This window comes from Tursiops truncatus, chromosome 4 (assembly GCF_011762595.2).
Source record: "Tursiops truncatus isolate mTurTru1 chromosome 4, mTurTru1.mat.Y, whole genome shotgun sequence".
NCBI lineage: Eukaryota > Metazoa > Chordata > Mammalia > Artiodactyla > Delphinidae > Tursiops > Tursiops truncatus.
In genome coordinates this window covers 130,737,828-130,765,180 of record NC_047037.1, presented here as the reverse complement: position 1 = coordinate 130,765,180, position 27,353 = coordinate 130,737,828, and the positions used below count along the sequence as shown (strand labels likewise).

At 42.5% G+C, this 27,353-nt stretch overlaps 1 protein-coding gene across 7 annotated transcripts in view; it reads left to right on the top strand.

Annotated features, from left to right (window-relative positions):
• The window catches only part of TIAM1 (TIAM Rac1 associated GEF 1), a 504,950-nt gene that overhangs the window by 271,234 nt on the left and 206,363 nt on the right, over positions 1-27,353 (top strand). The window lies entirely within an intron of this gene.

Below are 27,353 nucleotides of genomic sequence, written 5' to 3'. Positions count from 1 at the left end.
AACATAAATCTTCATGTATGCGATAAAGTTATTTATTTTTCCTTTTATATATATGAGTGATTATGGTGGAAAGTCTGAAAAAATGTGAGGAAGCGGAAATAATTGCCTATTTACGCATCAGTATAAATCATGCTCATACTGTGATGTTTTTTCTATTCTTCTTTTCCCTTATTATTTGAATATACACGTGTATAACATATGGAGATGCGTGCCTATACATACACAAATGTTATACATTTTTTCACACAGTCACTTCAGTTACCTGGATATAGATGACTGTACTATTTTAGTGGCTTTTAGTATGTTGGTGGTTATTTGAAGTCACTTTTTCTATTAAACATTGGTTTTTCGATATTTCGTTTATCTGAAATGCTGGTTAAATTCAACCCCACACTGGATGTTTCTGAGGATGTTGTTTAATAGTAAAGAGTATAAAGAATAAAGAGCCCAAATTAAGTGTTCAGAAGTGGGCACATTGCTTGTGTTGAAAACAGAGAATTCTGGTTCAAGGTCTAAAACTAAAACATCTATCACGCTTGGTTATAAAGTATAGGTCATGCTTTTCTAAAGAGCAGAAATTACGCCCCTTCTCTGGCATTTCTTGCTAAATTGCTTCCTGCTTCTCCTTACCACTTAAACCTAGACCAAACTGCAGTTCTTAAGGTTTGGAAATAGAGTTTTAGTCTTTTTTTGGGAGCATAAATATATTTAAAATAATTCAATGGTCAGAGGAATGATGAGTATTTGTTTTTCTTTTACAAATATATTCCAAAATTATCCGTTGTTCAGTTCTGGTTTTGCTCTTAGAAGTTGAATAAATACTTTCTAGGAATCAAATATTGTCCCCTGTTACTTTGGAAAATTTTTCTCCTTGTGGAGGACTTGGTGTTTTCCTTCCTGCTCAGCAGTGCTTTGACAGGATGGGCTTCTTACCAGAGGTAGCGTGATGGTGGGACGTGAAGAACCTGTATCAGGATGACCTAGGGAGTCTCAAGATACGGAGCATCCCTCCCCAACCCCCATTCTTGTCCATCTCTTCCTTCCTCAACTGAGAGGCTGTATCAGTTTCTTTGCTTTTGGGGTGTGGAACGGAGTGTATGTGTGAGTTTATAAAAGTTCCCCAGATGCCATCAATGTGGGTGGAGGAGAGGGCTCCAACGGGCATCTGGATGTATGCTTAGAGAATATTCCGTATGCCTCGGTGTACAGAGGAAGCTAAGAGAAGTTTGAGAAGAAATTGTCACAGCTTTGGAGAGAAAACTTAAGACACTGTAGTGGACGTTTCTGACAGTCTACTCAGCGTTCATCCCCATCTTCTTACCAGCGCCTGGTGTGTGATTTGTGCCCATTGAGCACTAGCTGTGTAATTTGGGAAGAATTGATTCTCCCCAGCGTTGGTATTCTTCGCAGTGCCGAGCACTGATCAGGTTGGGCCTGAAGCTCACACAGAATTTTCTGTAATTGCTGCAGCACTAACATGAAGAGGCTTTCCTGAAGAAGGGCATGGCTGTTGGTTTCAGGTGTTCTACAGCTGTCAAGGAGGGCGAAGAGCTTTCAGAGTGACCACTGTCATGGGGTGGGGTCTGGTGACCTTGGCCAGGATTAAGCCTGAATGAGAAGAGAAAAAGCATCTGGGGAGCTTTTGCTTCTGTGACTGTAGTTTTCAGGGGGCAAGGGGTGGGCAATAATCAGAGGGGATTGTAGGACCAAAGGAGGGGTTTTTACTTTAGAAGGTAGGGGAGTAGTCAGTATATTTATGTAGTGAACGTCTAAAGCTGATCATTTCCGTGCATTAGCCCAAGTTATCTGTGCCCGTTAGACTTCACCTCAAATGTAACGTCTCTCCAAATGAGCTGACGTTCTCATCTCTATTCCTCCCTTTCAAAAAAAGAAAAAAAAAAAATCCTGACACCATCTTGTTTCTCTTGCTCTGTTCTCTCCTTATTCTATTCCGCTCCCTATTGTATCCTCAGTGTTTTGCACGGTGCACGTCACACATTAGATGCTCAAGAAATATTTATTATCTGAATAAAGTAAAGGTTGGTTCTATCTTTATGTCGTCTTGGTTTGTGGTGTCTCTAGCTACCTAGTTTCTCAAGCCCTTCTCCCCTTCTCTTTCCTTCTTCCCTCCATCCCTTCCCTTCATCTCTGTGGCTACTGTCCCAGTTTAGACTTTTGCCCTCCCTTGCCAGTCATGGCTGTTCTCCCATAGCTCTCAGTGGTTCTCAGGTTCTGGCCAAGCAGAGGTTGGCCATAGATGCTCCCTTAAATCCCCAAAGCCTCCATGTTTCATATAGGGATTCAGTTAAAACCTTTTTTTCCTCTTACAGCGGGGGTGAGCAAAGGATGAGTTACAAGCTGTGCAGTTATCAGACGAATGTAATAGAACCATTGACAGTTGGTCCTGAAGGATTTCCTCAAGTCCAGATGCTGAGATGTTAAGAATCCCCAGCCAGTGATTGCTTTGGTGCCTTTAGACCTTGGATGGCGTAACCAGGCGATGTTTTCCTACATTTTCAGTGGGAAAAAAGAGTTGTTACCTTCAGGTATGCTGGAGGTTATGAGAAAGTGAACAAAGTATGCCAGCACACGAGGTATGACTAGAGGATGATGAGGGCTACTGACTGGACAGCTGGACGGATTATTTGTCCACCACAGTCATACCTCATGTATGTTAACGCCCCGGGTTGTTTTCATTTTTTTTCTTTTGGTGTCTGCAGTTGAATGAATCACATTTCAAGAATAGTCTATTGTTAACTGGGAAGCTCACTTTGGGGAGAACCCAAGGTCACAGAGGGCTGGATCTGAAAATACGACAGTCACCCTATGACCCTGGGAACTGCCTTTGGCTCAGCTCGGTGAAGCTGGGCCGAGGAGTGAATGAATCTGAGAGCCTGTTACGGAAAACCTAGGATCTGAGTCTTCACAGAACCTGAAGCGTTAGAAGGACGTACCTTATTTGTTTTGCTGCCTGATGAGAAGGCAACTAACTATACAAGTGAGGAATGTCGGTCGGGTGCTAGGAGGTCTCGTTACCAGTTATTCCATGTAGGTTGGTTAAACAGCCATGCCAGAACCCAAGTGGTTCAACCTTTGGTTCTATTCAAGGTTCAAAGTCTATTTTTTTCCCTAGGGAAACATTGCACTTGTGTCATTGTCACATTGGAAAAATATTTTATTTTTTACTTTTTAAATTTTTATTGAAGGATAGTTGATTTACAATGTTGTGTTAATTTCTGCTGTACAACAGAGTGATTCAGTTATACATATGTACACATTCTTTTTCCTATTCTTTTCCATTGTGGTTTATCACAGGATATTGAATACAGTTCCCTGTGCGATACAGTAGGACTTTGTCGTTTATCCATTCTGTATCACACTGGAAAAACATTTTGAAGGGACTAAAAACATGCAGGAACAGATTGTCATCCAGTAACTCTGGAGTGTGTCTCACATTACATTTTCATCCCCTGTCCTTTCCCTCTGACGACCCTTTGGAAGATGGTTGGGTGAATGACTCAACCTCTGTTGGCTGGACCCTCAGCTGTAAAATGAGGGGAAAGGTAAGGAGCTAAATGAGCTTTCATCTCCTTTCTGCCACTGCATTCTGGGGGCCTGGGGAGCAAGACAGCAGCCAGTCCTGTGTCCTGAATGATAAGGCAAGTTGGCAGAGCTGGCCAGGACTCCCAAGCCAAATCAACTAAAGAACTCCAGAGTTTTCTTTTGCCCCGTCTTGACTGTCCATATGTTTCCAATCACTGCTTTGTGTAATATAAACTAAAACTCTCCAAGTACTTGTCTTGAAGTTATTGTCAGGGACTTTTGGTTACTGGTCAGAAAACAAAGCTCTAGTGATTTGGGCTGTGAGACTCTGGCCCTCGTGTTGGCGCTGTGTTAGCGCTCTGAAGAGCCCTGTACCTGGGGGCCAAACTCAAATGATCACAGACCAGGGAGGCTGTGTCAGTCAGTGAGTGCCAGGGAGACAGGGGGGGTGGGGGTGGGCGGCAGGCAGGCTATACCCCAGGGCTTGTTGCTGTGGTCCAGTGTTGCCAGACCTTTCTGTTTTTTAAGAGAAGTTGGAAATCCTGAAGTCTTCTTCTCATTTTTAAATGTTGGATCAAAAAGGAAAAAACATTTTTTAAAAACAGTCCCACAATCCAAACAAAATATGTCTGTAGGCCACACACACCCTCAGGCCACCCAGAGGCATTTTCTGGGCGTTCAGACCACAGTATTTCTTGTACATACAATTCTTTATTGACAATTTCGAACATTCACGAGAGAATAGTATATTGAACCCTATACAAACTCTTCTGTTGCCCAGCTTCAAGGATTAGCAATTTATGGCCAATCTGCTTTCATCTAAAATCCCCACACACAAACACACACACGCGCACACACACACACACACACACACACACACACACACCCATCCTGGATTATTTTGATGCAAATCCCAGACACTGTATCATCTCATCTGTAAATATGTCAGTATATGTTGCAAAAAAGATACATAAAAAACCATACTGACCGTAACTGGTTAATAATATAAAATATCTAGTCAGTTTTCAAATTTATCCCCCGTCTGATAATTTTTTAATGGTTTTTTGAATCATGATGCAAATTATACCCATATATTGCCACTGATGGATACATGTCTTAAGTGTCATATAATCAATAAGCTCCCTGCTATTCTCTTTCTTTCTTTCTTTCTTTTTCTCTTTACTTTATTAAAATGACTTCAGTCTTTGACCTATCAAGTTTCCTATTTTCTGGATTTTGCTGATTGAATCCCTGTGGCTTTGTTCAGAATTTGCTTGTGAATTCAGTATCTTCAGTTTGATAGTATAGAGGAGTTGAGATACTCGTATTTTAGCAGTTTTGCCTTATTTTTCTTCTGCTATTGGAGGGTTTAGACTATAAGTTCATGCTTTACAGGGTTTTTCTCCTGGTAATAGGATACTATCCGATGTCTGCCTAATGTCCTTTTTTCTTTACAAGTAAGAGTGTAGTGGGGATGATCAGATCTAAGATCTTATCAGCCTATAGCTGGTTTTCATGGATCTATTTGAAGCCTGTATGCTTTCCTGAAATGCTCCGTGCTGCCTCATGATGTGAAAACTTGGTTCCTATTTTTACTTTTTCAAACTCCTGGCCGCACATAGGAAGCCTACAGAATCACTTTGGATTAGAATATTTTGGATTTGAAATCAAGGCACACTGTGGCACTCTAATTAAAAATGCTATGTGTATGGCTCAGCTCAAGTGAAGACTTTGTTGAACTACAAACAGTAATAAATTGCAGAAACGATTCACTTGGAGTTTTAGGAAAGGTTATTTGGAAAGCTTAAAACCAATTATTTTGAAATATTAAAGGCCTTTTAAAAATGGAGCCGAAGATACAAAGTAGGGAGTTATTAATATGTCTTAAGTGCTTTCCCTTAAAACCTTTCATGAAGTTAAAATAATTGGTGGATTTCTTTTGTCAACTTACCAGCAGGTTGGTTCAAGTTCCTTGGACATAATGCATATAACTAAGTTTGAATTCAGAGAAAGCATTTCAAAATTAATTCTTTTAATATGAATCTTTGCATGAAGTGTCTAGTATTACTGAGATAAGCTTCCTGTGGCCTTACTTATAGGTGGCCTATTTTGGGGGTTCAGCACATTGAATCCTTGGAACTCAGCGTCCGATTTTGTTTTTTAGGCCTTCATTTGTGGTCCATGAAGCAGTTCAGAGAAGACAAATGACCGATAAAGTTGTACTGATAATATGATTCGAAGTAAGCTGTCATTTAAAGTAAAATATTATCATATAGTGGCCCATGAGGATGCAGAATACACTAACACACAAGGACAGGTGTGTAAATAATGTGAACAGTGAGCTGACCTACGGCAGCAACCATGACGAATGATGTCGTTACTAAACCGTGAAGAAATGAAATGTTGCCACCTTGGTTGAGAAACAAGACGATGTCTCCTGGTTGTCTGTTCCTAACTCCAGGAAGGATGCACGAGGTCTGTCAGATTTTCTAGGTACCCTTAATGGCATTGTGCCTTTGGTAAGAAGAAACCACTCTTGCCAAATTCACTGGGCGGGTAAGCTTGGGTTGAACACCAAGGTATTCAGGTTTCGTTGCTTTCTCCACAAAGAAAAAGAATAGAAAACCATTTAAAATGGGTAGCTAGTGAATTAAAAAAAATGTATCACGTTATTCTCATCTGTCTGCCTGGTACATCTAGTTCCATTCTGTTGACTAGGAAACTAAGTCTTAGTGCAACTTGATTTTAAAACTAGCGGTTACTGACAGACCTAGAAATAGAAAAGTGATGTCACACCCTTTAAGCTCTGTGGACCCTCCTGGCTGTTCATGGTATTTATAACCCCCAGTACTGTCGAGTCTCTTTATAAGGGGCAGGGTGGGTGGGGGGTAGATGCTGAACCAGCTTGAGTTATGCAGTCGGGGGTCTCTTTCCCTCCACCCATCTCTCCTTTTCTCCCTCCGTCTCCTCTTTTCTTCTTTCTTGTTTACCTGTCTACCTGCCTTCCTGCCTTGCTTTACAGTTCTGGCTCTGGAGCCAGCCTTTAGGATCTATTGAAATCTGAATAGTCCTGAGTCATTTCCACACGGATTCTCCTGTGGTTCTCTGTGTTCTTTTTGTACACAGGTTTGATCCCTAGCACGCTTCTTCTAAAAATTTCCAGTGAAGTATTTAATTTTTAAAAAATTTTAAATTTTTTATTGAAGTATAGTTGATTTACAATCTTGTGCCAATCTCTGCTGCACGGCGAAGTGACTCAGTTAGACACATATACACATTCTTTTTTTATATTCTTTTCCTTTAGAATTTATCACAGGATATTGAAGATAGTTCCCTGTGCTATATACAGCAGGACCTTGTTGTTTATCCATTCTAAATGTAGTAGTTTGCACCTGCCAACACCAATACAATGAAGTATTTAAAATAGCCTCTAAGCATCATCTCTTTAATAGCTTCTGTCTTCCAGGGAAATATACAGATACTGTAGAGGAAGCCTGTGCATAGGGTCCAGCTTCAAAGTGCTCATCGTGAAGATGACATTGAACTTTCTCCTGGGGATGGTCTGGATCGACGGATGAGAGAGGAAGGGAAGGTGCTGCAGCGGGTCCATTGCACATTGATCCCCCAACTCAGGAGTCAAGGGCAACATGTTTTTCATCCTCTGCTAACGGAGGGGCATATCTCCATTCATTTGGGACCTGCATATATTAAGTAACATCTATGGGGCCACGGCAAGAATAAGGTAACTGGCTTCCCGTCTTATGTAGTGTGACAAACCAGAGTTGCTTTTGACAAAGGGCAAAATCCAGCTTCAGGATGCAGTTTACTTTCTGTGTCCTTTGTCAAGCATCCCAAGGGAGTAATATTTATGGCTGTGATATCAGACAGTGGGAGGCCTGGTAGCTGGGGTTGCGATTCCTGGATCGCCCCTCCCATCACACTTGAACAGTGGGATTCTGTGGTGCCGAGGAGTCTGATTCGATTCAGGGGATACGTATCAAGCATCTGTTATGTTCCAGGTACTGAGACATGCTTGAGATAAAGGATTATGTGAGACATAGACCTCGCCCATAAGGTACTTACAGCCAGTGCGTGAAACAGACACGTAATCACATCCATGGAGAACCGTGTGTGATCAAGGCAGAAGGAGAAGTATATCAGAGGACAGAGTACAGACATGCCCACTGTGTGGGACCTACTGGAGAGATCTTCTCTCCTGGTCACTGTCCTGAGGGTTTGGAGATTGGATCCCCAATCCTCAAACTACAGTCTGAAGACAAAATTCTGCTTGTTTCCTGTTTTTATAAGCCCCTTACATTTTACATTTTTAAATGGTTGGGGGAAACAAATCAAAAGAAGAAGAAGAAATCGTAACATGAAAATTATATGAAATTCAAATTTCAGTGTCCAAAATGAAAGAAAGCTCTATTGGAACAAAGCTGTACTGTTTCCATATTGTCTATGGTTGCGTTTACATTACAGTGGCCGAATTACGTAGTCACCGTAGAGACTGTGTGGCCCACGTGGCTGCCGTAAGAGAGTACTGCCCACGGGGTGGCTTAAACAATGTAAATTTATTTTCTCACAATGCTGGAGGTTAGAAGTGTGAGGCCAAGGTGTTGGCAGGGTTGATTCTTTCTGAGGCCTCTCTGCTTGGCTTGCAGGTGGCTGTTTTCTCCCTGTGTCTTCACATGGTTTTCCCTTTGTAACTGTGTCCTAATCTCCTCTTCTTATAATGACACCAATCCTCCTGGATTAGGGCCCACCCATATGAACTAATTTTAACTTAATTACTTCTTTAAAGACCCTATCTGCAAATACAGTCGTATTCTGTCATATTCTGAGGTACTAGGGGTTAGAACATATGAATTTTGGGAGACCCAATTAAGCCCATAATACGCATAAAGCCTAAAGCCTAAAACATTTTCTATCCGCTCTTTTTTATTTATTTATTTAATTTAATTTTATTTTATTTTTATTTTTTGCGGTACGCGGGCCTCTCACTGTTGTGGCCTCTCCCATTGAGGAGCACAGGCTCTGGACGCGCAGGCTCAGCGGCCATGGCTCACGGGCCCAGCCACTCCGCGTCATGTGGGACCCTCCCGGACCGGGGCACGAACCCGTGTCCCCTGCATCAGCAGGCGGACTCTCAACCACTGCGCCACCAGGGAAGCCCTCTTTTTTATTTATTTATTTTTTGGCCGTGCCACACAGCTTGTGGGATCTTAGTTCCCCGACCAGGGATCGAACCTGCGCCCTCGGCAGTGAAAGCTCGGAGTCCTAACCGCTGGACTTCCAGGGAATTCCCTACTATCTGTTCTTCACAGAAAAAATCTGCCCACTCTGGCCTATGCCATTGCACAATTTTGGTGTGGTCTGCTTGCCCTCCTTATTCTCCCCTCCATCAGCACACACCCATTTGGTTGTAACTGTCACCATTCTCTTCTTAGTTTATCCATCCATCCATCCATGGTTTTTGGCCACCATGGCATCAGCTGCTCCAAGATTTGTTTACAGAGAATACAGAACTCTTACCAACCATTCCTGTAGGTTGAGCTGTGTTTTACTCTCCATCCGTGGCTGATGTTCCAGTATTTTCCCAGTTCCACTATTCCACTCTCAAACATAGATTCCTCTGCTCCCCAATAACTCAACTCCAGTTGCTGGATGCAAGGCCCACAGAGTGGGTATTCAGCAGAAAACTCTGAAGGGCTTCTCATTTGATCATAATTTTAGGTTGACAAATGGAACCCCGTTCATTAAGCTCCGAGAGAGGTATGTACAAGCAGTTTCATTTTTTTTTTTTTTTTTTTTTTTTGCTGTACGGGGACCTCTCACTGTGTGGCCTCTCCCGTTGAGGAGCACAGGCTCTGGACGCGCAGGCTCAGCGGCCATGGCTCACGGGCCCAGCCGCTCCGCGGCATGTGGGATCCTCCCGGACCGGGGCATGAACCCGCGTCCCCGGCATCGGCAGGCGGACTCCCAACCACTGCGCCACCAGGGAAACCCAAGCAGTTTCATTTTTACATGGAACTTTGCTTAACAAATTTACTCCACCTGGGATACTTTTAAATTTTTTGTGGCCCATAGAAATGTAAAACAATGCAGTACGGGGGCGGGGGGTGGGGGTGGGGGTGGGGGGGGTGGCGGTGCTCTAATCGACTCTAGGAACTGGGCGTTCTGTGAAGCTCACCATGGAATTACTTAAGAAAGCAATTGGCTGGTGCAACGAGGAATGCATTTTTATCTTCTTATAAAACGCTGAAATTATGTGCTTTATTATCAAGATAATGGAGAGATGTATGAAGTCAATGCAAATGACTCCTGCGGCCCTGAATGTTCTCCCCTGTTGTCAAGGAGCAATTTTGCTCTGTGCTTTTCCTCACAGTGTTTCTTCCTTGAAACTGAAGACCACTGATCTCTTTTAAAGCAAAATGCTTCAGAAAATATACCGGAAGCGGCTTTTTTTTTTTCTTTCTGTTGTTCCATTACATGTGGTTGCAGAGGCACTTCCTTTGGTTGCCCCAAGCATGGAGTTTCCTCAAAACTAGAGACGTTTCTTTTGGAAGAGCTTTACGATCATAATCTGGATATCGCAGAAGCATCTTTAGCCACTGCTCCGTTTTCACTTCCTAATTTGGGGCTGATCACCATTCTCACAGAAGAGAGGAAAATCTGAGATATTCGCCATGTGGTCATTCAACATTTGGAAAAGAAAAGACAAAGATTAAATAAAGAAATAAATACAAAATCAGGGAGAAAATGCACACATAGGGTACAGTTTTAAAAGAAATAAAAAGAGAAAGCTTAGATTCTGCTTATAAGCGAACTTATTTACAAAATGGGAACAGACTCACAGACTTAGAGAATGAACTCATGGTTACCAGGGGGAAGCGTTGAGGGGAGGGATAGTTAGGGAGTTTCAGATTGTAGGTACGCACTGCTACATTTAGAATGGATAACCAACAAGGACCTACTGTACAGCACAGGGAACTCTGCTCAGTTATATCGCAACCTAAATGGGAAACGAATTTAGAAAAGAATAGATACATGTATATGTATAACTGAATCACTTTGCTGTACACCTGAAACTAACACAACATTGTTAGTCAACTGTACTCCAATATAAAATAAAAAGTTAAAAAAGAAAGAAGAGAAAGCTTAGGTACTCACAAAATATTTTTTCATAAACATGTGTAGAGGTGTGCTGGGGATCGCAGGGACAGATCTTTGCTTCTTACTCCAGTAGAACAGCAACATCAACAACAAAACCATAAAAAAAAAGAAAAATGAAATCCCAACGCTATTAGTTAGAACTTCGTGTTGCAAGGTTTAGAAATCCAAGTTGATTTAACGTCAAAATGGGAACATATTGGACCCTGTAAGGAGTAGGATAAAGCTGGACTCGGGGAACAGTTGGATCTAGGGAAGTCAGCACATCAGGCCTCTCTTTCTGTCTTTCATCCCAGTTTTTCCGAGTCAGATTAGATTTTTCTCAGTCTAATTTGAATGCAGCAGAGACATGGCTACCAGCAGCTCTAGGCTGACTTCCTCAGTTTAAAAAATTATTCGCGGGCGTCCCTGGTGGCGCAGTGGTTGAGAGTCCGCCTGCCGATGCAGGGGACACGGGTTCGTGCCCCGGTCCGGGAGGATCCCACATGCCGCGGAGCGGTTGGGCCCGTGAACCATGGCCGCTGAGCCTGCGCGTCCGGAGCCTGTGCTCCGCAGCGGGAGAGGCCGCAACTGTGAGAGGCCCGCGTACCGCAAAAAAAAAAAAAAAATTCCCAAGGAAGTTCTCTGATTGGCTAATATATATAGTTAACCCACCTTTGGACCAATCACTGTGTCCGGGGGCTTGAGGTTTAATGATTATCCCAGCCTGGACCATGTGCTCATCTTTGTGTCTGGGGATGGTGGAAGGAGAAAGTGTGGAGGTGTGAAGTGTGCAGAGAAAAATAGTAACAAACAAAGGAGGAAAGGAATGGTTCCCATCACCACACCTAGGCAAAACAGACATCAGAGAACTTGATGTTCCTGTTTCTAGGCTGGATACTAATCAGAAATTAAAGAAATGAACTGCCTCACTGTGCAGGTAGGAAAGACAGAGTGCTCATTGCCCCAAGAGGTGATAGATGGGCCTTTCTTTAAAAATAAAAATATAGCACATTCATGGGTAATGGATCCATGATTCATCATGAGGACAAAGGCAAACACTGTTGGGTGGATGGCTTGAATCTTTGGGCTCAGTGTGGGGGTGACCACCGCCCCTTTCTCACTTCCTTTCTGGTGCCCCTGGGTTGTAAGCCTCGGGCCCATAGCTCATGCTGTCCAGGGACTCCAGAGAAGAAGTAGGGAAGAGGGTGAGGGTTCTGAATCCACTCTTACCTGCAAGAGGTATATTCTTATGCTGACCATATACATAAACATGTATGTATATGTGTGTGGGGGGGCATATACATACATAAATATATATGCCATATCTGTCTATCAATCATCTAATCAATTATTTTTATGACAATATTCCTTAAAGAAGACTCACCAGAATCTATAACCATATGACCTCCTATTAGTTTAATGGTTGGAGGAGAATGCCTTGATGCACTAAGTATCCCCTTTAGAACAAGTACGTCATCTTATGTGTCATTAACTGTCTTACTCATTAAACTTTTTTTTTTTTTTTTTCCTTTTTTTGCCGTACGTGGGCCTCTCACTGTTGTGGCCTCTCCCGTTGCGGAGCACAGCCTCCAGACGCGCAGGCTCAGCGGCCATGGCTCACGGGCCCAACCGCTCCGCGGCGTGTGGGATCCTCCAGGACCAGGGCACGAACCCGTGTCCCCTGCATCGGCAGGCGGAGTCTCAACCACTGCGCCACCAGGGAAGCCCGTTAGTTAGTTTTCATGTGGATTTTATTAAACTCTTTTTAAGTTGTGAAATCTGCCACACATCCAGAATAGTACACTTGAATGTACAGCCTAATGGGGGTGTGGGCATCACCAGCTCAAGAAATGGAACCTTGTCAGCCCTCCAGAAGACCTCCCCTCCATCCTCAATCACAATCTCCTCCCACCTCCTAAAGATAACAACTGGGCTAGACTTCTATGGAATCATGTTTTTGCTTTTCTTCACAGGTTTATTACTCAAGCATGTCTCTCTGAGCACTGTAGTTTAGTTTTGCTTGTTTTTGAACCTTATATGAGTGGGGTCATTCTTCACTTACTCTTTTAGGTCTCGCTTCATTTCCTCACTTTTTAAAAATGAGATTCATTTCTGTTATGTGTAGGTCTAATTGTCTATTTTCATTAGTACACAGTTTCACTGTATGAATAGACTTTAACTGATGTAGCCATTCTAGTGCTAGTGAAATTTGGGTTAGTTCTAGCATTTGGCTACTGTGAATAACGCTGCAAAGAACTTTTGGGGACATCTTTCCCAGTGCACACGTGCATGCATTTCTTGGGGTTTATCACTAGGAGTGGAATTGCTGATTCTTCATCTTTAATAGAGAAAAGGTGGTTGACCCAGTTCCATGCTCCCCAAGAGTGTAAAGGAGTTCCTGGTGTTTCAGGTCCTCAGGGACACCTGGCATTATCACTCATTTTAATTCTAGCTGTTCTAGTAATAAGTGGATTTCCTGGGTTTAATTTACATTTTCCTGATAATCAATAAGGCTAAGCTCCTGCTCATAGGTTTATTGGCCATTTGGAATATCCTCTTTTATGGCCTGCCTGTTCAAATCACTTGTCATTTTTCTATTTGGTAGTTGGTCTTTTTCTTATTGATATATTGTGTGTGTGTGTGTGTGTGTGTGTGTGTGTTAACATATTCTGGATAATATCCTTTTGTTGACTCTATGAATTGTAAAGATTGTCTCCCAGTGTGGCTTGTCTTTCATTCTCTTATTTATTAATTAAATAAATAAGTTTTTATCCTGAATGTAATCAGAATTATTAGTAATTTGCCTTTTATGTCTGACCTATTTAAATAAAACCTCTTTTTGACCCAAGATTACCCATAGGTACCTGAGATTACAAAATCTTACATAAATGGCATTTTTATCCTTCCCAGATAATACTGGGATATTAGAGTGATTTAACTCTCTTTGCCCCCAGCTGGTTTATAGGATACTGTTATAGTATGTCATTTTTCTTTTATATTATTATTTTAAACGTCCTAAGACATTATGATTTTATTACTGTCTTAAATGGCCTTTATTTCTACAATATGGAGTTCTCAGTTGGCAGTTCTTCTCTTTGAACACTTAGAAGAACCCATTCGTCATCCTTTGGCTTCTGTTCTGTGGAGAAGTCAGCTGGCCACCCAGTGGATGGTTTGCAGGCATCAGTCTTCTTCTTACTACTTGTACCATTTTTCTATCTTTGGCTTTTCCAGTTCTCTGACATGTCAAGGTGTACATATCTTTTTATTTCTTCTGTTTGGGGTTTGTAGGACTTGGATCTTTGCCTTTATGAATCTTGAATTTGTGTTTTTTTGAAATTTCCAGGCTGTATTTCTTTTGCCCTTTTCTCTTTTCTCTGGCATGTTGCACCTTTTTGCTGTATTCTCTGTGTCTCTTAACTTCTCTTTCTCTATTTTTCATATTTTTGTCCCTCCCTTCTACCAACTAGTGTTGTAAAAAAGAAATACTATTTATTCACTCAACAAATGGTCTTTTTGGTCCTACTGTGTTCCAGGCACTGTCCGGGGTAGTTGAAATACTTCAGTGAACAAAAGAGACAAAGATCTCTGTCTTTGGGAATTATCATTAAGTAGTAAACAGTAGTTTGTTAATTGTGTTAGCTATCATTATTACTTCTTCATTTCAATTAATTAAACTTAAATGATATAATGTGTTAAGGAAAGCAGATCTGCTTTGGGAAGAAGGGCGGTCTGTGGTGGGGAAGTGCGCCCAGTTAGGGTACAATAATAATAAGGTACCATTTGAATGAAGACTTAAAGAATGTAAAGGAATTAGCCAACGGCATATCTGGAATGTTCCAGAAAGATGGATCATGTCTGGAAAGTTCAAGGAACATCAAGGAGGCTAAAGGAGCGTGAGCAAAGGTAGAAGGAGCAGAAGACGAGGTCAGAGAGGTAATGATGAGGCCCAAGCAAGAGGTGCCAGGCTTTGTAGGCCCCTCCTAGGAGTTTGGGTTTTACCCCTGGGTTGAGCAGATGAAGGATGTGGTCTCATTTTCACATTAAAAGGGTCCCCCTGGCTCCTGGGATGAGAATGGACTGTAGATGGGCATGTGTAGAAATAAGGGGACTTGTAGGAGGCTGTGCTGTGGTCCAGCAGGGAGAGGATGGAGCTCAGAGTATAGTGGCAGCAGTGGAGGTGTTGAGAAGTGACTTAGATTTAGAGGCAAAAAAATCATATTTTCATACCTATGCAAATGCTCCAGTAGGATGAGGGAATTTGATGGTGTGGAGGAGAGAGAGGGAAATTGCTAGAGCATTGTCCTTGAGTGGAGGGAGGGGGATGCAGAGGGTCTAGGCACAGGTGGAGGGATTGGTTTGAGGTAGGATGTGGATGGTTATCTAAGATCCCAGGCAGCAGGGTAGAGTGGGTGCAGATAGATGCTTGTTGGTAAATATAGATAGACAGTCTAGGAAGTGGTGGTGGTCCTATGTGATTGCTTCAATTTTGTCGGAGAAGTAGGATGAAAAATCATCAGCTGAGAAGCAAGATGGGGAGAAATTATTGGGCATCTGGGAAGAGAAGAGTAGATGGGAACTTCATGAGTGGGTGTGAATGGACTGGGAACTTTGGTTTTTTTAATTTTTTTTAATTTTTATTGGAGTATAGTTGATTTACAATGTTGTGTTAGTTTCTGCTGTACAGCAAAGTGAATCAGCTATACATATACATATATCCACTCTTTTTTTAGATTCTGTTCCCATATAGGCCATTACAGAGTATTGAGTAGCGTTCCCTGTACTATGCAGTAGGTCCTTGTTGCTTATCTGTTTTATATATAGTAGTGTGTATATGTCAATCCCAATCTCCCAATTTATCCCTCCTCCCACCTTTCCCCTTTGGTAACCATACATTTGTTTTCTATGTCTGTGAGTCTATTTCTGCATTGTATATAAGTTCATTTGTACCATTTTTTTTTAGATTCCACACATAAATGATATCATATGATATTTGTCTTTCTCTGCCTGACTTCACTCAGTATGACTGTCTCTAGGTCCATCCATGTTGCTGCAAATGGTATTATTTCGTTCTTTTTTATGGCTGAGTAATATTCCATTGTATATATGTACCACATCTTCTTTATCCACTCCTCTGTCAATGGACATTTAGGTTACTTCCATGCCCTGGCTATTGTAAATAGTGCTGCAGTGAACACTGGAGTGCATTCATGAGTGGATGTGAATGGACTGGGAACTTTGGTGGCAGATTGCTGATTTCATTTAAAGGCACTTGATATTAGTGGTCATGGGTTTAAAGTAAGACAAGTGGGTTGTTGTTTTGTTTTTTTTCCCCCTCAGCCAGAGCCAACTGTCTGGGTGCAGTTACAAACCAGGCACTTTGTTGGATTTGACCACGTTAGCATATTTGCCAAACAGATGGGACCAAGTAATAGAGGGGCAAGGAAGTAAGAAAGAGAATTTAATGATGGGCCATGGAGGGCTGTGAGGAAGCCGGCTGGGAGGGCCAGCAGGAGGTGGAGGGGTATTTGGGTTAGGGCCTGAGAAGGAGTGGTCCGGGAGGACGGGAGCCAGTGAACTGAGGGTGGGATCCTTGAGGTTGACTTTATGGAGGCGTTATTGGCATCTTTCCCCCTTTCTGTTAACAACCCTATGTATTTTGGGTGCTCTGTCGGAGCAGTTCCACGTGTAGGTGTATTTCTGATGCATCTGTGGGGAGGAAGGTGATCTCCGCGTCCTACTCTTCCGCCATCTTCTCCTGTCTCCCTCCATCCTATGTATTTTGGAGATTCAGCATGCAGTGTCTTGAAAATTCTTAGTGAGGGTTACAAGTCGCAAAGCCCAACTATTTGTGTATTGGTGGAATAAATGTATACTTCTCCCCTTGTTCACTATTTCCCTTCTTGCTATGTGGGATTCTAAAGGAAAGTGGCAGAGAACTTTGCTCTGTGGTTTAAGGAGCGATCTCAGGCCTGGGTGGTCTTGATCATGCTTCTGATCTTGGTTATCATCACGAGGGTCTATTCAGTTTCAGTCCACAGATATTTGTTGAGGGTCCACCATGTACCAAGCACTCTTCTAGGTACTTGAGATAGAGTTGAGAGCAAAATAGATAAAAGTCCCTGCTCTTGTGGAACTTACATTCTAGTGGGTGGGGAGAGAAACAATAAATAAGAAAATAGGAAAATAAGAAAATTTAGTGTGTATAAAGGAGGAGAAAATAAAGCAGGGAAGTGGGAAAGGAGATGTGTCGGGGGAGAGAGGTGGGGGAAGGCAGCTGGGGGAGTGGCTGGGAGGACCCCACAGAGAAGGTACCTTGAGTAAAGAGCTGAGGTCTGTGGTCCATTTATATTTAGAACAAATGCTGGGCCCCATGGGAGCAAATAGCACGAGCTGGCACTACAGCCTTATGAAAACGAAATCCCATGCTGATGCCAAAGGCCAAGAATATTGTTTTTGGTTATTGAAGTCCACGGAGTCAGTAGGCTCCATGTATGTGCTGGTAGTGTCTATGAGCCTGGAAATGGGCAGTTCATTAACAGCTGTATTTGATATTTTTTTGTGGGGGGTGGGTAGGGGGTCTTCCTTCAGGAGGCTGCTGACCTCAGACCCAGCCGCCCTGACTAATTTTCGCCAACGGAAAGTTATGTGTGGACGGGATTACAGCTGTTCTTGAATGGGCTGAGTTCATCTGTGGCCAGAAAAACCAACAAAGGCCCTCAGGATACAGGGCTTTGGGAGGAGTGACGAGTCTGAGTCATAAGCCCAAGCCTGAGCAAGTCGTGTGAACGCGTTGGAGCCGAGCCAGCCCTCCGCAAGGATTCTCAAGCTTGGCGGGTTGGCGTCCTTGTGACCCAATGCTGAGAAGTTCCTTTTCTCAGAAGCCACGAAGCTGGGAGTGGAAGACTGAGCTGTGGTGATTCAGGTGATCTAGTGAAGCAGTGGTCAGCCTGCTTCCACGAGCCTCCTCTATACCAACCAGCAGGCATGCGTAACTCTTGGTACCTACGTCAAGAGCAGTGTGTCATCCTGTGAAACACCTGCTGTACGTTACCAGGAAGTCTGGGAGAGTGCGAACTGGTTGAGCTCAGGCAAGATTCTGCTCATCATGTATTTCTTTTGGCTGTGAACCAACATTGCACATAGCTTAGTATAAAATACCCACCCGATGGTTCATTATCTCAACCCGGACCTTGAACTTGCCTCTTGCAGGAGATCTTGCTTATGGGAGAGGCCCCTTTGAACGTATTTAGAAATTTTCTACGTGTGTATGAGGCATATTCCTTGACTGTTGCCCAGTTTAACTTGCTCATCTTAGATACTTTGTTCAGTCATCTTTCTCAGACAGGGTGATGATTACCTTCTAGGAGCTTCATGACAAACCCTGAAATATGTTCTTTTCCCACTACATTTGGCCTCGGGAGGGAGATGAGGTGCCCCGTGAGTAAGTGCAGCCTTCAGGAATCAGACTCAGCTCTGTGACTTTGTGAGCCCAGAATCTGAATACTAAAGGTGATAAGAATAATATAGACAAACGCAGTGCGTGTGAGGCTGCCCAGGTCAGTGACGATGACAAGCCTACAGGCCAACTGTAGCAATAAGATCCGGGAGAGCTGGGGTTCCAGCCTAAGTGAGGCCAAGTTCGAATTTCAGACCTGCCTCCTACTTGTTGAGTAGCTTCGGGCAGGGCAGCTCACGTAACCTCTGTGTCTCAGTCTCTTTTTCTGTAGAATGGGTCCAGTCATAGTACTTTGTTGAGTTGGCATGAGGACCAGGTACAAAAATAGATGAGCAGACCCCAGCCCTATGGTTTTCACAAAGTACTCAGGAAATGTCAGTGACAGCCTTGCATAGCCTCATGAGCGAGATACTATTATAACCCATTTTACAGATGAGGGACTGGGGCTTTACAAAAATTTAGGTGATAGGCTTGTGACCAGAAAAGGAATTCCTGGCCAGTCTAGGCCTGTTGAATGGGATAAATGCGTAAAATGTGGTGTGTCAAGATGTGTGCCGTTTAGTACTTTCAGTTGGTAATTTGAATTTGATTTATTTCCTCCTCTTTCGGTTCTCGACTTAGATCCCACCCTCTCTGTCTTCATATTCTGCTTTGCCATTTGGGATTGGGATGGGTTACTGGAAGTGGATCCATGACATTCCGTACAGGTGTGACACCTGGCACCTGGGAAAGCTCTTGATGTGCAAAGGTGTGCCTCGTTTTGTCTTCATGCTTATAAGAGATTGAATTTTATAGATTAGACAATCCCATTTTATCACTTACAATCAGAGAAAAATTTGCTCTTTCAGGTGTAGGATTAAGATCTTGGTGATGTGACAAGGAGAAAGGCACCTTTTAAAGCTTGGTTAATGTGCTTAAAGTTTCGATTACTTTTGGTTTTAACAGCAGTATTTTGAAAAGCTACCTGTACCTGAGCCAGTAGGCTGAAAATGATATGTCTTTTTTGAATCATTAAAAAAAATTGTGGTAAAAAATATATAGCATAAAATTTGCCATTTTAACCATTTTTATGTGTATAATTCAGTGACAGTAATTACATTCACAATGTCGTACAGCCATCACCGCTCTTTACATCCCAAACTTTTTCATCACCCCAAGAAACACTGTAACCATTAAGCAATAACTCTCCATTTCCCCTGCCCCTCAGCGTCTGGTAACCTCTAAGCTCCTCTTTCTCTCCATGAATTTGCCTATTCTAGATATTTCATATAAGTGGGATCATACACTAGTTGTCCTTTTGTGTCTGACCTTGTCGCTTAGCATAATATTTTCAAGGTTCGTCTGTATTGTAACATGAATCAAAACTCCATCCTTTTAATGACTGAGTAATATTCCACTACGTGGACCAGACCACGTTCTGTTTATCCATTCACCTGCTGATGGACACCTGGTTTGTTTTCACTTTCTACCTGTTGTGAATAATTCTGCAGTGAACATTCATGTGCACGTGAGAAATGATGCTGTTTTTCAGCATCTGTAGAGATATATTTTAACTTCTCGGGACTCTAGGAGTAGGACTTCCCTAACTGGGGGAGTCCTTGTCTTTGACCATGGCACCCCCATGACCCCTTGGGCGTACCTGAATGTGTCCCATGTCTCTACCAGGCTTCCCCCACAGTCTTGCCAAGCTCACCACAGTGATTTGGGAGGATGCTGTCTGCTGGTGAATCAGCCTGCCTTCAGCCATCCTAGATTGACTGTATCCTTCCATCCCAGGTCTCTGATCCTCCTGTTTGCTTGCTTGGGATTGAGCCAAGAATTTTCTCATGCGTCCAGTTATTATGGTTAGCTCTTAGTTTCAGATGGGATCAATGTATATCACTTTTTATTTATATATGCCTTTTGTACTGTGTTGGGGTACAGAATTATATTTGCATATACTGTCTTTAATGTTTATTTGATGGAATTTTTTTTAAAAGCAGGTAATAATTGAGTTGGTGGCATGTACAGCAGGTTTGTTTCAGTAGATCTGGCTTCTAGGCTGAATCTGCCATCATTTTATTCTGTGAGCCTGAGGGGGGTCACTTAACCCTCTGACCTCAGATGAATGAGTGATTTGTAAGATCCCCTCCCCCCTTTCTGCTCTTAGGTATATGGGTCTGTGACCCTCCATGTGTCTATTGCCTTACCTCAGGCCATTTAATATTTTGAGATACAGGCTTGTTGTATTTCCTGATTGAAAATAACCTTTGCAGTTGGATCTTTGTTTAGGGAAAATGGTACCCTGTGCTCCTAGAGACCATAAAATCTCATGCCTGAGCGCTTGGAAGGGAATGCAAGACAAGTGGATTCCATTAGCATGTTCCCAACATTAGAAGTCCCCTAATTGTAATTGATTATGTCCCTGTCACTAGCAGAGAGCTCTGTCAGGTGTCAGGTGTTAGAAATGCATCTGTGGGTGTGGTCCTTTTCTCTTCACCATTGTACCCAAGTGTTTGGTGTGTCCTTCCCACCCAGCTTCACCTGGATATGTTCCGGTCCAGAAAATGTGAAATGACAATTACTGATGTATTTTAATATAAAATAAAAGTATTCTCGCTCATGAAAAACAAAACCAAATACTGTTTTATTAGCTGTCCCTGGTGAGTGCCAAGGGCTGATGTGGCTCACCGTTAGTGACACTCTTTTTTTGTTTGTTTTTAGTTTTTTTGGTGGTATGCGGGCCTCTCACTGTTGTGGCCTCTCCTGTTGCGGAGCACAGGCGCCGGACGCGCAGGCTCAGCGGCCATGGCTCGTGGGCCCAGCTGCTCTGCGGCATGTGGGATCTTCCTGGACCGGGGCACGAACCCGTGTCCCCTGCATCGGCAGGTGGACTCTCAACCACTGCACCACCAGGGAAGCCCTAGTGACACTCTTGAGGGGACTTGATGCTTCTCCACAATAGGGACTCGACAGGGAGGGCTCAAGAGGTCTCTCTGTGGCTCTGGGGTCTTGGAAGGGCCCCTGCTCTCTTATCTGACATGTAACTAGTGTCTCAACTGTACTTTATCCATTACCAAAATATTGTAGTAATATCAACATAAAAACATCAGAAACATTCTACACACTACCATAGCTTGAGATACAGGCTTTGCTTCTTTCCTGATTGGAAACTGACTTTGCCTGTGTAATGCCCTTTACTGTTTAGGGAAAATATTAGGCATGTGCCCGTACAAAACCTGTTAACCTATGCAGCCCATCGTCAAAGGCATCGATTTCAACTTCCCATTTCACTGAAGGGGAAGCTGGATGGCTTGCTTTAAGTTTCTCACCTGGCTGTTGGTGGAGCCTGGACTTGAACAAGGTCGTCTTACTTCCTGTCCTTGCTTCTCCCAGGACCAGATGAGGCCTCCCCATTGGGAAAGCTCCCTGACCCGGCTTTTCCAGGAGGCTCTGCAGTACTGAACGGTAAGGTTATCCTGGCTACATGTTCTTTGGAAAGAAGGCGGGTCTGAAAATTAGAACTTGACTTCTTATCTTTGTCCTTTCGTTATTCAGCGTGATCCGACTTTCAGTGCCAGTGGTAATCATTATTGTTTACTGTGGCCAAGCAGAGAGATGCCTGAAAGATCCCACACCAGTGAGAACCCAGATGCTCTCACCCCCAGCAACCACATGTACCTCTTGTGCAAGGCACACAGGGCCCTTGGAAGCGACAGCTTCACTGTGTGTGTGGGTAGGACAGCATCTGGCCCCCTATGGGCGATTGCTAGTAGGGGCTAAGGGTTCACGGACTTTTCCTCTGTCTTCTTTGTTACCTTTATCCTCTGGTTGCACTTCCTCCCCTCTCCCCTTCACCCTTCCAGTTACAAGCGTGGGTTCAGTTATACGTATGTGGGCCACCACTGAGTCCTGAAACTCTCGACCTTGGCATGTGAGATAAAAGTTGTTCTGTAAAGAAATGTAATTTGGGGCAGCAAAAGCCAATGAGAATTTTAAAATCATGGAAACATATAATTGGAAGATATATATATATATATATATATATATATATATATATATATATATTTCCCCCCCCCCCACCCCGGCTAGGAAGCCAGAGAAAATTAATTTGAACACCATCATTTAAATTGTTGAGGAAAGTGAAGCCTGCAGATTTTAGGGAACTTGCCACACACTCAAGTCACTGCAGTGTATCCTGGAGGTTGCCTCTAAAAGCAAACTATTAGAGTTCGCTTGGCCTCTTTTTCGCAGACATTGTATTTCTCAGGAATATTTCTGCTTACTGGTTAGGCATTCTGTTTTCAGACAGAGAAAACTATGTTAAGAGTCTTTAAGTTTGGTGGGTACAGAGTTTCAAGTTGTAAAACGTTCTTGTATCAAATCAAATTTAATGAGGGCTTTGCATATCAAGACATTGCCTGAAAGGACAAACCTTGGTTTTCTGTCAGAGAGAAGGAAGGCCTCGTCCAGGGCTGAATCAAGGGTTTTCAAACATGTCAGTTTCCTGAGCGGATCCTCAGATCACCAAGCCCGGGAGTGGGTGGGATGGATCCATATTTAGACTTTCAATCAGCTTCAAATATAAAAAATTGATTTTGGCAATCAGTTGTCAGCCAGCTGCAAAATGTATTCATGAATAAGCTTCTGAATTTCCATGGTGACATCATAGGATTAACAGGATCTGTGTTTGGATCTGTAATTATGCTGGGGAATGTCTTTTTATTTGGATTCAGCTCATTTGACTGTGTTAATTAACACCCCTTCTGGGCCTCACCTAGCTTGATGAGGAGAACACACTTTCTCCCCAGCTTTGCTGCTGATACAAGGTGACACAGGTGATGGCAGGTTGGTGTGAGCACTGCTTACCTTGTTCCTGGGAACCCTCCTTCCTAGCTCCGTATGCAAGCTGGGGATGGTGGTGGGGAGCTCCATTGCAGGCACTGGTAACAACTTTGCAGACCTTGTCAGTTCAGCTGATTGTAATGCTTTTGGGTTAAGCTTTCTCGATTCCTGAGCAGGTTGGTTTTGAAGACCCTTGAACAGATAATCCAGAAGCTTCTTGTTTAAGGAAGGCATTTGTGTTGTCGAGAGCACAATTTAAAAGGAATTTTAAAAGCCAGTTATTGTTGATCTAATGCAATAGCTGTATGCAGTGAGATCTACAATGCAATTGTAGATCTAAGCAAGTTAAAGACTGAGTAAAAATCTTTGGGGAGGATAAACTCTCTGGAATTTTTTGGTTTCTTAGTGTAAATTCAACTGACAAAGGGAAGGAGAGAAGTTTAATTCTTTGTGGCTTTCTTCCCCACGTACCAAATGGTGTTTCCCAACAGGTATTAATTGAGTGATTAATTAATTATAATTAATTATGCCTGTTGAGCTAGCTCTTGTGTAAATATCCATTTACAGTATAAATACCATATAAGGGCATCATGGCTTGTAGTTTTTTTCAAAATGTTTTTTGTTTTTGCTTTTTTAAACATTTTAATTTATATTTTTCAAAAGGAAGGAGGTACAAACTTTATATCTGCAAATAATTCTAAGCCTCTTGATAGTGAAATACTAAGCTTATTGAATCAGATTGTGGAAATTTGAGAGCCTACAGAAATGGGAAAAATAATGCTGGATGACTTTTAATATAAGTGAAAATAAACATTTTGGAAAAATATTCCAAATTTTTGGATTAGTGACATGGTGGTGTTGGTCTAGCACCATCACTTAGTAAAGGCTTTTGAAAACATTTACAGTAGACATTAGCGTATGAAAAACTTCTTACCCAACATGAAACTAAAAATAATAAAAATAAAATAGAGCATTATAAATTATGGAGCAAGTTTAATTTTGCTCATTCCTAGGAAAAAAGAAAAACATTTTAGTTTTACATTAAACATGCTGTGTTCAGTGCCTATCTTATCTACTTAAATGTTGTATTATGCTATTATGATGCCATTTAAATTTGGAAAACAGTATATATTTTGAAGACCTGAAATCAAACCTATAAAATGAGGAGGCTAGCTTTTAATCTTTTTTTTTCCCCCATGTGTGGTAGTGCGTGATTATTTTTGTGACTTGTTTCATTTAACATCGTCCCCAGGTTTATCCTGATGGTGGATAATTGTTAAAAACAAAAGTCAGTTGTGCGCCCTCTACTGGTTGCATTTCTCTGGAACAGAAATACAGTACTTTCACGCTTAAGTTCATTTCTTTTGGTCTGGCTCATAACTGTGGTCGCTTTTTCTTTTCCTAAATTCATATGACTTTTTAAAAGCAAAATGAGTGGCATCAGAAACCTCAGGTTAAGAAGCTGGTAACTTAAGGAGGGCTCAAGTGTCTTCCTTAACGCCAATTTGTCAAGTGGTGTTTGGAGGGGACCCACAGCTTGGCACTCTTCCTTCTGTTATAGGAGTAAGCGCTTTGGTGCACAGAGACGTCCCACTGTGAGGCTGGTGGCCGCTGCTTGGGGACCTCTTGGGTTCTGATCTTGACGGGCTTTCACCTGTGTCAGGTCTTTGGCAATCTGTCAGCCACTGAACGAAACCAACAGGTTTTCTATGCACTCACAGGTCACTCAGACTCTTGAACTCAGGGTGCCCTGCGGATTCCCCCAGAAGCAAGTATAGGGGACTCTTTATTTCCTGGCCTGAGAGGTGAGCAATAAAGTGGGGTACTCCTTCAGTTTAATCCCACATGCATTTATTGAGAACCTACCATCTGTTAGGTTTCAAGGGCGATTTAAGATGAACAAACCCACTGCCCCCTGCCTGGCCACACCTCCCCCCACTCCCCAGCAACAGCAAAACTCTTTCTTATTCAAGAAAGAAAAAAAAAATGTGGCATTCCAGTTAAAAGAAATACTTATTAGGTAATGATAAGACCAGAAAAACCTGTAGAAAAGATGTCTCCACTTTGTAAGTCCTTCACCCTGACCGGTAAACTTTGTGGTGTTTGCATTCTTTTTCTTGTAAGTGATTTGTAACTTGCTTTTCGATAAGCTGTAATGAGATTAAATGTCCTTCCTGTTCTCAATGGAGTGTCTCCTGCTAGTGACCGTCAATAGAGAAATGACTGATGTGTCCGGGATAAGCCTGACCCCATGTATCTTTCACATGTCTTTCACTTTGCACACCTTGCCTCCTTCCCCAACCATGCAGTGATTATAAAGCTGATACTCTGGCTTTCCATCCTCTTCCTCCCACCCCTTCTTGATTATCATCCTCCAATTTCAACACAAGTTGTTGGCTTAGTGAGCTGCATGGACCTGAGGCTGTGCCCCAAGCCAGTAAACTGCTTTACTGATTCTGACCCCAGTGCCCAGTTTCTTCTGAGCCCACATAGATGGTTCTCAGCCATCAAATGCTGCACAGTGGAAATGAAGGAGAAATGCTGTGCTATATTTTCGTAGGTCCCAGGAGAGTCTCTTTATAATGTTGATGGTCATAGATGGAATAAGTCAATTAATCGACAGTTGATAGTGAAACCTCTATGTGAGAGTTTCTCACTAGCAGCATTGGCATCTTAGGCTAGATAACGCTTTGCTGTAGGAGGCTTTCCTGTGCTTTTTAAGATGGTTAGCAGCATCCCTGACTTTCACCGATTAGATGCTAATAGCACCCCCAAGTCGTGACAACCAAGAATGTCTCCAGACATTGCTACATATTCCCTGGGGGCAAAGTCACCTCCTGTTAAGGACCACTGCTCTATCCACTCTCTTTTCATTCTGCTCCTTCAGAAGTCTTCATGGGCATTCTCTTGTTTGTTTGCTTCATTCATTTATCAAATAGTTATTACATTTCTACTTATGCTAGCCTCTCTGCAAGGTAGTGGGAATATAAAGATGAACTAGGCATCTACTTCTTATTCAATTTTGAATCAGTTTTGAACGGATCATGGTTTTTACCATTTTGATTTTTATCATGATTTTCTTGAAGGTTCCCTTTTCTGAGTATTGCTCCCAGCCTATAATAACTCCAGCAGGCACTTGAGCAATTAGGACTTCTTTCATGATGAATGCTGTGTTTCTATTTCTGTAGGCTGTTTGTTTGAAAAAAAAAGCCCCTTACAATGCGGGTCAGTATCCTTGGCTTTTGACACAGCTATTAATTAACCTTGTAAAACGATAATGCTGTATTAATCTATCAGTTTCGTCCATGAATGCTTCAACTCTTTCAGATACGGCCTCTTGCTTGTCATTCCAGATATCCTATTTTCTTATACTGTGATTTCTTTCATTCTCTTTAACCAGCCACCTGAGGCTTGATTTAATGTCTAGTCCTTTTAAGTTTTACTTAACTTAACTTCTGTTTGGGAAATAAGAGCAAGCCCAGGTGAAAGATACTCATTGGATTGCTTTCGGGTGAACTTTGTTAGCATGTGTCCTTTAGAATTTTTAGAAACTGATACAAAAATTGCTCTTGGGAAATCAAATTTATAGCAGTTATATTTCAAAGAGGAGGAAAACGGGGATGCATTTCAGGGAGGTGTTTACAGATGGCTTCAACAAGATTGGTAATTTTAATTTTTTGTGTTGCATGGTTCATTATATTATTTTCAAATATATTTCTGTATATCTGAAATATTTTGTAATAAGCTTTAAAGGAAAGATAGCCAGCTGAAAGGTGTTTTTTAAAAATAAATTTATTTATTTTATTATTTTATTTATTTATCGTTTCTGGCTGCATTGTGTCATCGTTGCTGCATGCGGGCTTTCTCTAGTTGCAGCGAGCGGGGGCTACTCTGCGGTGCGCAGGCTTCTCATTGTGGTCGCTTCTCTTGTTGTGGAGCACGGGCTCTAGGCATGTGAGCTTCAGAAGTTGTGGCACGTGGGCTCAGTAGTTGTGGCTCTTGGGCTCAGTAGTTGTGGTGCGTGGGCTCTAGAGCGCAGGCTCAGTAGTTGTGGCGCACCGGCTTAGTTGCTCCGCGGCATGTGGGATCTTCCCGGACCAGGGCTCGAACCCGTGTCCCCTTCACTGGCAGGTGGATTCTCAACCACTGCGCCACCAGGGAAGCCCTGAAAGGTGTTTTTTTGTTTGTTTGTTTTCCTTTTTTTCCCTGTCCTCCACTATTTTAAACTAGATGTTCAGGAATTAGGTCTCCACTTGCTAAAGCGCCCACATTCCTGCCGGGGAAGAGGGGGTGCTGAGCAGTTATTGAAGATTTATAGCCTCTTAAATCCGGTAAGAGGCACTGCTTTCTTGCCATGTGCTATCGAAAAATA